Genomic DNA, 13,591 nt, shown 5'->3' with positions numbered 1-13,591 from the left:
TGCTCGAGCTCAGGAGTTCAGGGCCAGCCTGAGCAGAAGAGACACTCATTCTCTAAAAATAGCCCAGTGTTGTCATGGGCACCTGTAGTCTCAGCTACTTGGGAGACTGAGACAAGATGATCACTCGATTCCTGTAGGTCGAAATTTCCTGTGAGCTGTGATGAACCCACAGCACTCTACCAAGGATGACAAATTAAGACTCTATCTCAAAAAATAAATGAATAAATGAATACATAAATGAAAATAAATTTTTATCCTTTGGTGGTTATTCTCAAAATTTTCTGCCAAAGAAGTTGCACTGTTCTGTCTGTCTCTGATCTTGTAGATTATCTTTAATGTGTAACTTTATTGGGTGAATGAGGAGTACAGAGATATTTTTCAATACTCAGTTGATTTTTTTGGTTTTGTCAAAAATAAATTAGCCTTTTAAAATGGATGTTAATATTTCATGATTATTAACAAGCATTCCAAACACCTAAAAAAAATGAAGATTATACATAATATGACTCCAAAACTCTAATGCCCTTTTGAATTGAGAGTGTTAGGTTCAGAGTTGTTTACTTTATGTCATTTTTCTTTTACCTCAAATGATGAATGATTTATGCTTTCATGACCAGCAAACACACTGGTTCTGGAGAATAAAAAATTTGAACTCTGTAATTCAGGTTAGTTACTTTCTTATCTCCCAACCCATTATTTATATGCCTTTTATTCTTCCAGAGAATTTAGAAGAATCTCTTTCTAATGTTTCTTCTTTTCTTTTCTGCTTACATCAGAAATATGTAGACATTTCAGAGATGGTAATGCTAGCAATTAAAGCAAGAAAATCTCAAGATGATGCTGACAGTCCCTGGAGAGCACAGCCATTTAACTCAGCTGTTCTATCCAAGTAGAGAGCTATCTTCTAGCACATCTGTTTTGATGAGTTTGTTTTCCATCTAAATTATTTCTTTATAATGGCAAAATAAGTGTGACATTAAGGTGAATTCAGTAAAAGTTAGTGATTACAAAATACCATTAATAATATCATTTTATCATACATATCATATATTTAAAAATATTTAAAAAGTGATATATATAAAACCTTTATATATGATATGAAAATATCATATATATCACATATATATATATTTAAAATGTTGGGCAGCCTGTGGCTCAGTGGGTAGAGAGCCGGTCCTATATACCAAGGGTGGCAGGTTCAAGCCTGGCCCGGCCAAACTGTAACAAAAAAATAGCCTGGCCTTGTGGTGGGCGCCTGTAGTCTCAGCCACTTGGGAGGCTAAGGCAGGAGAATCGCCTGGGCACAGGAGTTGGAGGTTGCTGTGATCTGTGTGACACCACGACACTCTACCAAGGGTGATAGAGTGAGACTCTGTCTCTACAAAAAAAAGGAGAAAGAAAGATTTAAAAAAATAAAATTTGATATAAGATTAGTTATATATAAGTTATATATATATATAAAATTCCTTCCAGGAGCATGACAAATGAACGTTTGAGTAATTCAGTAATTCAACTTGACATATCAAAAAACTAATGTGGCAAAATAAGATTCCCTAGAAAATGCCACGTATGTTTTTTAACTGTTTTGAAATGGAAATATTTCATGATGAAGATTATCTTTCTTTTTTTTTTTTTTTTTGTACGAAAGGTTTTTATTGGCGAGGGAGGGATGCTGCAGAGTAGCACCAAGGAGGGGAGAAAAGAGGGGGGGGGAGAAAAGAGAGAGAGAGGAAAGAGGGAGAGGGGGAGAGAGGAGAGACCAAGAGAGACAGGAAGAGAGAGGAGGGGCTATCTTTCTTTGCAAGTGATATGAGCACACATGCCACTTGAAGACCTCATATGTTAAATAAATCTAACGCACCAAGAGGGTACCTGTGGTTTGGCATGAGTGATCCCAGAATTATGAAGATGTTATATTTTTGGTCTGGATTTACTGTATCCTTAAAATGATTTACAAATGAGACACTAAGATGTCTGATTTCTGTTAAATGGGATCAAACAATGTTGCCCTCAGATTATCTCAGTCTTACGAATTCTTGTAAGCTAACATTGGTAGGGTGGCAGTCATAAAAATGATAGGAAAATTAATTAGCACATTTACTCTTGACACTTGTAGATTCTTCTACTTGGCCCTACTTTTATCCTCCAGTCAGTTAATAAGGACATCAGATTCCATGCAGCCCAGGAGCATAAAATGCTGAGAAATTATGAAAGGCTATAAAAATTGCCTCCCATGAGATAGATTTTTCCCTATAGTTTTTCTGTAATTGGGACTTTGCCTTGAATGGTTCATAATAATCACTTAATAACTATACTAGGTTACCTTAATAAACTGTAAATCATATGGTAGATAGTATTATTAAGATCAACATAAAAACATTAAACACTCATACTTCTGACACGTCCTAGAAATAATATTCACATACCTTGCCAAGGGTCTTTTTCTTTAATAAATGGAATGTAGTCAAATGGACTATTTTTTTTGTTGTTGGAGATTCATTGAGGGTCCAAGAAACCAGGTTACACTGATTGCATTTGTTAGGAAAGACCCTCTTACAATTGTGTCTTGCCCCCAAAAGGTGTGACACACACCAAGACCACATCCCCCTCCCTCCTTGCCTCTCTCTGCTCTTCCTTTCCCCACCCCCATCATGTCATAAAAGGACTATTTTTAAAAGCCTTTGTGGCTATGGGAGTGTAATCCCTTTGATGTTAAGGTGGACATTTAAATACTTTAGTCCTTCTATGACTACGTTTATACATACTAATTCATGCTGCGACCTACAACAACTCCTGGAACTTCACGGCATTAGATAGCAGATATTCAATGGCTATTTGAGCTCCCATATCCCATCTTCAAGTGATATGATCTTGTAAGTAAGAAAATCACTTAACTACTGTCAAATATGTTCAAATAAATCTTTTACTCAAAGGGACTTAAGAATTAAGATTCATTCTTTGAATCTATTTTGAGAGTCAAGACAATTTTGTACCTTTTTTATCCAATATTACAATTTTTTTCCAAATCTCTATAATTATTGTACTCACAAATTCTATGGGTCGGGAATTCTGACAGGGCTCAACAGAGGTCGCGTATCTCTATTACATGTTGTTTGGGCCTCACTTGGAACATTCAGAGGCTGGAAGCCATCGAAGACTCCTTCACTGACCAGACTGGCCTTTGGTATTATTTGTTGGCTTGGGGCCTGGGTCCTCCTCTTTGTTTTTTATTAATTTCAAATTATTATGGGATACAAATAATTTTGGTTACCAGGATCGCTTTTGTGATGCTTGAGTTGTGGTTATAAGTGTGCCCTTCATTCAGTGTTCATTGTACCCATTAGGCAAGTTTTTGCCCATGTCCTCCTCTCCCGTCCCCCTTGCATGATTTCCATGGTGTTTTGCTTCCCTCTGTGCACATATGTTTTCCTTAGTTAGTTCCAATTTAACAGTGAGTACATGTGGTATTTGTTTTCTATCTTTTAGATACTTCACTTATGATGATGGTCTCTAGTTGTATCTAATTGTTGAAAAGGGCATTAAGGCATCCTTCATCATGACTGAGGAGTACACCACACCATACATATATCAGAGTTTGTTAACCTGCTTATGAAGTAATGGCATCGGGGTTGATTACACATCTTTGCGTTTGTAAATTATACCATCGCAATGAGATTTGAGTATCTTTTTAATAAAATGTCTCTTTTCCCTTTGGGTAAGTACCCAGTAGTGAGATTGTTAAATGAAATGGTAAGTCAACTTTTAATTCTTTGTGGAATCACCACTCTGCTTTTCATATAGGCTGTACTAATTATTTTGCAGTCCGACCAACAGTAGATAAGCATCCTTTCTCCCTACATCCAAACCAGCATCTATTGCTTTTGAACATTTTATACCCAGCCATTCTGATTGGGGTGAGGTGATAACACAATGATCCTGAATATAAAAAAGAACATCAAAAGTTAGAATTGCTTAATGTAAAGAGCTATAACATAATGTTAAAAAATATATTTTAAAAAAATCTAATTTTTGCAACTAGAGATGTAAGTAACTAGTTAAGACATTTTATACATTTAAATAGATTGTAAAAGATAATCACCAAGATTGCAGAGGATTTTTTTTAACTAGGTTAGAAAATAGGCAGATAGGGCAGTGCCTGTGGCTCAAGGAGTAGGGCGCTAGTCCCATATGCTGGAGGTGGCGGGTTCAAACCTAGCCCTGGCAAAAAAAAAAAAAGAAAATAGGCAAATAAATAAATAAAATCTTGTCTTAAAGTATAATCCTTCTTTAGTCATTTCAAGACTTATTTGAAGTGATCTTAAATGACAGAGCAAAAACTTTGCAAGTCTAAATAATTTCCTTCAAAGATATTAACTTAAAATGATTATGAAAGGTTTTTTATCTCTATCATAACTTAGTTTTTTATCAATGCCAAAAAAAAATGACTTTAAATGCAGTTCAGCACAGACATAAAGATACACTCCAATCTACTGAGGAATTGATTGATTTTTTTCCCTCACTTTAAACTCCCTTGTCTGAATGGTCTTTTATCATTTTTATTCAGAGGTGCATAGGAGGTCAAAATTCAATTTTATTGTCTCTTTTAGAGTATTATTTATAATCATATCCTGGAATAGTGTGTATCATTAGCTACCCATTTAAATTTTTAACCCAAGAAGCAGGCTGTAGGATTTTCTCAGAGAAAACTAAATTCCGCACTTATTTTATTTAGTTTATATATTTTTAATCAAATAAAATCATTACTGGGGAGAAGAACACTAACAATATATAATATTACTAAGCTATGAATGGGTTTTAAAAAACATAAATGACTTTTGATTTATATTTCTTAATAATTATATAGTTGTTATATTACAGAATAGGAGAGATTACTACATCTTGTCACATCACATAAAAGATTGCACGCTATTTCTAAAAATAACAAATTCATCATTTACTCATTCAAACAATTTAAAATATTTTAGGCATTTAACATTTAAGAAAGTTCATGTAATAGGTATTTTAATTTGTTCAAACTGATAAGTAAAATTGTATGCATGTATTTCACACATCTTAATGTCTTAGAGTATATACACACTATGGCATGACAGAATCTAGCTAATTAACAAATGCATCACCTCAAAATTGATCATTTTATTGGTGAGAACACTTACGTTCCACAATAGATTTTGTCCTCTTTTTTCCCATTCAGCTTTAATGAGGATAAATTTATAAATATATTCTATATATTTAAGATGCACATCGTATTTTGATATATGTACATATTATGACAGGTTTACCACAATCAAGCTAATTAAAAATGTTTTGTGTCTTGTACGCCTTTTCCCCCTGGGTTTTGATTTTCCTTTCTCTTCCTGCTTGAATCAGTAATAGAGAACTGGATTTAAGAATTGACAAAAATAGACATTCTAGTACACACTCAAAACAAACGTGCACAGATTAACCTTTACTTTTATTATTCATAGGTTATTTAACCTGGGAAATATTTACGAACCCCACGGTTAAGCCTCTCTACTCCATTCTTTTATGAGCAATCACTGTTTACCAATGGTTGCCAGATTGGTTTGATATTTTACATGCCCATAAATAAACCTTTCTACATATAAATATAATTCTATTTCTTTATATCTAGGCCTTCATTACTACTTCCTATATTTTTTACTTTTCACTTTTAATTTTTGCATATTCAAAGGAAATGGATAATTTTATTACAAAGTGGTAGATATTTAAATATTTTAATTTTAAACTATAAATATTTCGCATTTGTTTGATATTCTGCATGAACTCCTTGATTATATCTCTGCTTTTGAACAAATACTCTCACTTCTTTTTGTAATATACAATACACATACTATTTTCTCTCCTTGAAAATTCTTGTATTTTTTTGTTACTTCTATAAAACTGCCTAAAATACCATCCACCTTTTTAATCTTTAGATGGCCTTAATTATTATTTGTTGAGTTTTCTTATCAGCTGTAGAACATTTGGACAATTCTTCGGTAATTATGTTGCAAAAGTTATGTATGTAATGTCCGTGTCATAACAAAACCCTCAGCATAAGTGGAATCCTTAACCACTCAAGAAACTATTAACTTGGTTAGATAATATGCTGTGCCTCCTGCCGTCTTGAAGGTTATGCTGATTTTATTGATCTGGTTTTCTATTTTTTCCCATTAGCTTTCCTTTTAAAGGCAATTGTGCTGAAGAAGTACCAGGGCTCACTGACAGCTTTCTACTCCATGTCATCCATGGAGATCTTTAGGTGTCTATAGTGTTTTTGTGGCTGGGGTTGCTAATGAGCTGTCTTCTTCAGGCTGATTGTCAGTTTATAATACTATGCTGAATTGGCAAAGCCATTCCTAATCTCCTTATGTGTGCGCTTGTAAAGAATGATTATCAGTTTTCTAGAGTTTCTCCATTTTTTTTTTTTGAACTAAAGAACTTGTGATGATGCCCTTCCTGTATTGGGTTAGAAAGTTTCTAAGTCAAACTATAATATGAGAAATAGGTAGAGTCTTCTGAATTTCTTCTTGTCTTTTTATACATGAGTTTATAAAAATAATTGAATAAAATCAATCTTACTCTCCATTTTCTATAACTTTACTTAGTAAAAGTAAGTTTAAGATGCACATCGTATTTTGATATATGTATATATTATGACATGTTTACCACAATCAAGCTAATTAAAATTGTTTTATATCTTATATGCCTTTCATCCTTGGGTTTTGATTATCCTTTCTCTTCCTGCTTGAATCAGTAATAGAGAAGAAAGATACAGTAGCCAGTTTGGTGAGCTATATCAATGCAATATTCAGAGGTTGAGTAGTCCACCTAACACATAATCTATAGCCCTATAAATACGAAGTGTTAATAATTATTATAATAGAATAATTCATGTACAAAGCAGTCAATTTCACATCTATTCATTAGAAATTCTTCCTGTCAAAAGGCAGAATGTGAGTCATACTGGTGTAAACACTAAAGAGCATGTACAAATCTAAAACTGTCAATTCCAGTCTTGCAGAGGCCCCCACCACTCTCCCTTGTGGTTTTCATGACCTTATCATTGGCTTTCACCATGGCAGCTGCTCCAGGCCTCATAAATATCTTCCCTGCTTGATGGCATCACATAAACTACATGCTAATCTCTGCATTATTCATTCCAAACAGATAGAATGCATGAATTTGGATTGGCTTATTGGCGGAGATATGGATTTAATTTGTCTGAAACTACACAGAATTCAACCTAAACTCAGTAAGTGGTACTGTAACATGTATGATAAAGAAACACAAGGATACAATTTCAGTATGGCTGAATCTCTGAAGCACTCAGTGGAAAGGAAACAGGTTTTTACCCTAACTCTTTCACTCATTGTCCCATCATCTTTGTGAGATTCTGCCTGTATTGGAGAAAAATAATTGAGGTGACTATACCTTCTGAGTGCCTATACCTAATGCCTGCTCTTTGTTTTGTGAGGCTTTTGTGAATAGCATGTTTGTACAAAAAGTCTGCAGTCTTTGGGGGTATAGATGGGTTCTGTTTTGGTTTTTTTGTTCATTTTTCCTCACCCTAAATCAAAGTAGTTTACTTTTTTCTGTGTTTGATGATCTCTGTATGTGAACTCACTGCAGCTTATTTTTGTATGTATACCAAGAACTTAAATTGGTGTTACTTTCCTCCGGAGAGAATCCACCACTGCTGTCAATTATAGCCAGGACCACCACCAAATTGGGAAGTCCTTGATTGAATATAGGACTGGGATCAATGAGTGCAGCAGATAAGGAGGGAAGGAGAGAGATAAAGAGAAAGAGAGAGAGAGAAGCACGGAAAGGCAGAAAGAGTGAGAGAGGAGATCTCATGGGGCTCAGAGATCTTACATCACTACTTGATAAGGCGTTCTCATGTTGCTGCTCCTCTCAGTGTGCTATTACATTTGTCCCCAGGGGTCCTATATTTTCCTCTCCCCTAAACGTAATTGTTGTTTCTTTGAGCTCCAACTGTGGCATTTAGCCTTTCTGGGAGGAGTGATTCTCAGGTACTTCCTGCCACTTGAGTGAGCATCATGGCCCATGCTCTTGAGTGGGAACTTTCCGAATACTGAATATATCAAAAGGACTTAGTCCATTTTGCTTCCTCGTGGGATAGCCTCATATATGCCTATAATGTGACTCTTTCTGACAATTCTCTCATTTAATATGCAGTGTTATTTTGGGGGACATGTTACTGATACAGCGTGGCCAGAGCTGAGGGGAGGACCTGCCATCTCCTGCCTGGGGGTCTTGGTAGACAGCAGCCAGCAGAGGAACCAAGGGGGTGGGTGGGGCATAGAAGGCTCCAGGGGCTAGAGGGGCCGGACAACTGCTCGGGGAACACCCCACTGTAGTGTGTCCAACCTGACCTCTGTCTCCCTCAGCTCAGCACTTGTGGCTGAACAGGGGACCTTCCATTTCCCGGGCTTGGTCAATTTCACATAGGTTTCCTAGGTCTGGGAATGAAGGGATTGTATCCATTTCTTTGTTGGGCTATACATACAACCCAAGAGAAAAGACTCAGGAGGAGATTTTTTGCGACTTGAGTTTTTCCCTCTGCCAGAAGCTCTGGTGCTTTCTCTGTATTCTTTTATGTAGAATAAATCCTGTCTGACCACTGATCTGTGGTCTATGGATTCATTCTTCTAATCCCTGAGACCAAGGCCCTACTGAAGAAAACAATTTCAGCTCTAATCTCTCAGGAAGCACTCGAATGCCCCAGGTGGTACTTGGGGCTCTGAGACTTCCAGGTTAGCCCTTATTCCCTGCCACAGTGGAAATGTGTGGGGAAATGAGCTTGCCCTTGGGCTCTACAAAAGCTGGTCATTAGCTCTTTCAGCAGGGGTAAGTAGTTTGTTCTTAGGCTTTGGGGAAAGCCACAGGGAGGGTTTGAAGTGCCCCCACTCATCCAGAATGTCTACCCATGTCTCTGTCCAGCTCTCATAGCCCCCTCCCCACCATTTTCATGCCTATTCTGCTAGCTTGCCTCTCTAAGAAGCACTAGAAGGCAGAGAATTCCCAAATTGACTACCTTGGGTCCAGTATTAGGGGAATAAGCGGGAACCCTACCTTCTGAAGGCCTAAGCCTGAAATTGACACCCTCTGGAGAAATGTGGCTGCTCACCAAATTCTGGAGTCAAACTTCTCTCCCAGTTGCAAGGCATGAGGGAAGGGCTCCTGGTCAGCCTGTGCTCCTGAGTGTGCCATGCCTGGTTTTCCAGGGGCAGCTCTGGAGTCTTGAGTATGATGTCATGGGCCAGGTAAGTTTTTCTGGAAGTGCAAAGGCAGAGCCTCAGACTCTGGTATGAGAGCCTCAGAGCCAGAACTCGGAAGGATCCCAAAGTAGATCTTCCGAGTAGGGCCTCTGAGCCAGTCTCTGGGCTGTGCAGGCAGTAGGGCTCATGTGGGGTTCATGGCTGACCATGCAGATACAGTTGAACTCTGGAGAGTCTCTAGGCTTGAGGCTAAGCAAGTGGCAGGCTGTTCCACAACTTCAGGGACTATGCTGATGCCAACTCAGGCGAGTAGAGGTCATTTCTGGCAGCTCAGTGACTGCAGAATTCTTCCCACCCCACACAGGGCCTACTGAATTGATCACTCAATGCCTGTCATTTCAGAGCAAGGGCATCCCAGTCAACTCCATGCCTAGATGACATTGTGCTCCAGTCACACAGTGTGCCACAGGAAGTCCAATTGGTCTGATCCCTTGGCCTGGAGCAAACCTGGGACTGGGCACCTGACAGGTGAGGATGGCTTTAGCTACTGTCCAGTCCCCAGCACGCCTGTTGTCTGGTGCAGTGACTCTGCACAAACTTCAGGCAGGTGCTCAGTCTGACCTTGTAGTGGTCTGTGGCATATAAGGCTGTCTTACAATTCATACTGCACCAGCAGGGTGAATGCCGCACCCCAACATCCATCCTCTGATGTTATTATATATATATTTGCCTTGTCAACTTTCCCCACTACTTGGGGTGCCCCACATTGCTTCTTTGTGATTTCCCAACATTGCTTCAAAGAAAAGTGATGTTTACATAGGCAATTGTCTAAATTTTTCACTTTTGTCCTTGAGAGTGGCATGCTGGCAGGCTGTTTCTAGTCCATCTTTTTTTTTTCTCCTTCTTTATTTTTTGATAACACTTAACATGATACATATTACTAATGTGTATTACTAATATGTATAGTATTGAGGGATTATCACCAACTTTTTGTTTAAAAGGTAAAATACTTTCCAAATATTCTCAGTTGTAATTATACTAAACCATATACAGTTATATTCACAAAGAAAAATTTATGAGACAGAAAAAAATGAGTTTTGATAGGTGGATTTCCCTGTAAATTGACTTAGCTGCATTCTTTTACCAAGAGGTTCAATATTATGTTTTCTTTAACTGTTGGGTAGCCAATAGCCTAATAAGAAATGAGCCAAATGAACTTTAATCACAAAATTGTTTTCTTGGGCAGACAAAACTTTTTTGAATGAAAGTTCTAGGCTTATTTTCCTTTTAATATATTTTCTATAACTTTGTAATAGTTTTGATAAAATTTTAAAAGTCAATTTGATAGGAACTTTCTGTCTCATCTACTTTTCCTTAGACTCGTAAAAATGGTGATGAAAAATCTCAGGCTGAAAATGTGCATTATCTATCAAGTTAATCTTTTACTCAACACTTATTTAATAGTGCAGATTTTTTATAACATACATTGTAAGTGCATGGACTTAGGGTAACAACTTAAAAGTAATTAGATTATAGTTTGAAGATCATGAGTAATGATAAGAATGGGAGTTCTGAGGCAAACACACAATGAACACGGTAGTGAACTTCACAGGTTGCTGATAAGTGCCTAGAGATCTAGTCAGGTAACAGAATGTAGGGAAGAATGGAGCTCAACTAGGAAAATCTATATTTTCATCATGCCTTTGTTTAATTTATGCAAACAGGATGTTTGGCCTTGGTTTATAAAATAAGGTACAACTATTTTTTCTAAAAAATTGGAATGCTCTTATTCTCCATCCTGGTGTAAACAGATTATGGTAAAACCTCTTTTATACAAGAAAATTTCTGAAGACTCTGGAGGTATTTTTGATTATAACAGAAAAATGCTTTAAAAACCAATTCTGGGCTCTCTGGTGTTCTCAGGTGAGTAAAGTATATACACAGATGTTTTGATAACTAGGGACAGTATCTTTTATGCTACACAATGCATTCAAGACAATTAATATTAAATTTTTAAAAATATTGCTCTTACTGAAAATTTAATAGCAAATTATTGCAAATTTGATAATATTCGATCTGTGAATATGTGAATATTGAGACAAACATAAATTTATATGTATTTTTGTTGTAGGATTAACCTTAGGAAACATACGTACACTGATGCAACATCTAACTTTCTACTATAACCTTTATTTATTTTATATGAAACTGCTCACTTGAGTGATATATTTTACTCTGAAATCTATAATACCTTTCCTTGGACTATCTTCATAAATGAAATTTAGAAAATCCAATATTTATAGAACTAAGTTATTATAAAACGGTATACATAAAAGCGCCTCTAGTGACAGTGAGGTGACAAGATCGACTTTTTTTCTGCCTTCAACTAAATTGAGATATTGTTAGTGAGAAAGGAAAGGAGGATGTCATTAGGCAAGAAATTAGCAGTGGATGCCACATACTTGGCAACCACATTGACAGAATCGTAGTTCCTCTGTATCTACACAGACCTTTAGAATTCTTTGAAAAGTGCATGTTTACAATGGAATGGCATAGGATATTTACACTGCATAGAGAATTCTAGGTAGACCTATTTTAGTCTTTCAGAGAATTAAAGATCCTGAAAAAAGGGAATTGCCTCTACAATTTCTGATGTAACTTTGCAGTCATTCAAAATATTGTTTCCCCTCTAGATTGCTGTGTAATTTTCTAGTTTTATTTATTTATTTGCACTTTGCAATGTGCTTAGATATGCTTGGCCAGAAAAGAGAGAGAGAGGGAGAGAGAGAAAGAGAGAAAGAGAAAGAAAAAGGAAAATAAATATTTGTACTTGCCGGTGGCAAGAAAAATCTGTACGGGTAGTTGAAAGAGTCTTCATATTGTAAATCAGCAAATGGGTATCAGAAGACAAATGTTTTGGAACTGAAAGTTGTAAATGTGAAGTGTTGCAGAAGAACGTATATGAATATATTTGTGTTATTTTCTCTCACTTAAGATAATCAAAAGGACTCTGCAAACTCTTCTCACCTAAGGTTTTTATTTAAAGGTGAAGCACATGGAGCCCTGAGAAAACGAGAATCTGGGTATAATTTAAGAGTCCTAATGACATCCCAGCATCCATTGTCTACAGAAGACCAGCCTGAGTCTCTGTTTGAGGAACCAAGACGTGTGCAATAGGTGGAGAGAGGTTGTCAGAAGACCTTCAGACGCTGAACCAGGCATGAAACATTACGTCACCCCTGCACGATCAAGAGTTAAACACCCAGCCGTGTAGCCGTCACTAGTGACCCTAATAATGCTTTTCTAGTTTCATTGTAAATCAACTCTATTTCCACAGTCATTTAAAAAAACTTACAATAAAAACATGATTATATTCTTAACAAACCAAATACAAACTAACATATGTAATTTCTGTTTTCTGATATCTGTTATGCTAAATGGAATGAGTGCTAATAGAATTGTATATGACTTCTCCAACCCAGCACACTTATATATGTAATTTTTATATAATTATATTTAAAAATGTTTTATGTATATACTAATTAATATGTCACTGATGGAATTTACATTTCAAAGATACTTCAGTTTTTAAATTGATATTTGAATTCATAATGCATGCAAACAGACATATGTACTATATTTTTAATTTTTGAGAAAGCTACAAATGTAATGCACAGGAGAAAAGTTATTTTTTCAATAAATTAAGTGAACCTTATTGTATATCAAAAAAAAAAAAAGAAAACTTTAATCCACGCTTCATACCATGTGCAAAAATCTTACTGACAGTGGATCATAGATACAAACGTCAAACCAGTGAATAAAAAATTCTCGAAGATTGTGAATTGAGCTGTGATAAACATTCTAGTACAAATGTCCTTATGGTAAAATATATTTTTTTCTTCTGGGTAGATATCTGATGATGGGATTGCAGGATCAAATGGAAGGTAAAAACTACAAGCCCACATGAGAAAAAACACAATTAAATTCAAATGATGGGGAAAGTGGGAGGGGATTGGTAAGCTCTCACCTAAGGGGCACATGTAAGGGTATATGGCACCCTTCCCAGGTGAAGGGCTCAACTACAACTTGGACTTTACCTAACAAACACAAACAATGTAACTTAGTCATCTGTGTCCTTATATTAATCTGAATTTTAAAAAAATTATAGAAGAAAATGTAGCTAGCATTGTTTCATAACTAAGGCTTTGGCAAAGATTTCTTATGTATGACACCAAAATCATGATCCTTTAAATTTAAACATATATATATTTTATGTTGAATATATATATATGTTTAAAATATATAATATTTTATATGAAATTTTC

The sequence above is a fragment of the Nycticebus coucang genome, chromosome 1 (assembly GCF_027406575.1).
Source record: "Nycticebus coucang isolate mNycCou1 chromosome 1, mNycCou1.pri, whole genome shotgun sequence".
Classification (NCBI taxonomy): domain Eukaryota; kingdom Metazoa; phylum Chordata; class Mammalia; order Primates; family Lorisidae; genus Nycticebus; species Nycticebus coucang.
The sequence above is the reverse complement of the archived record's forward strand: the minus strand, read 5'-3'. Positions refer to the sequence as shown.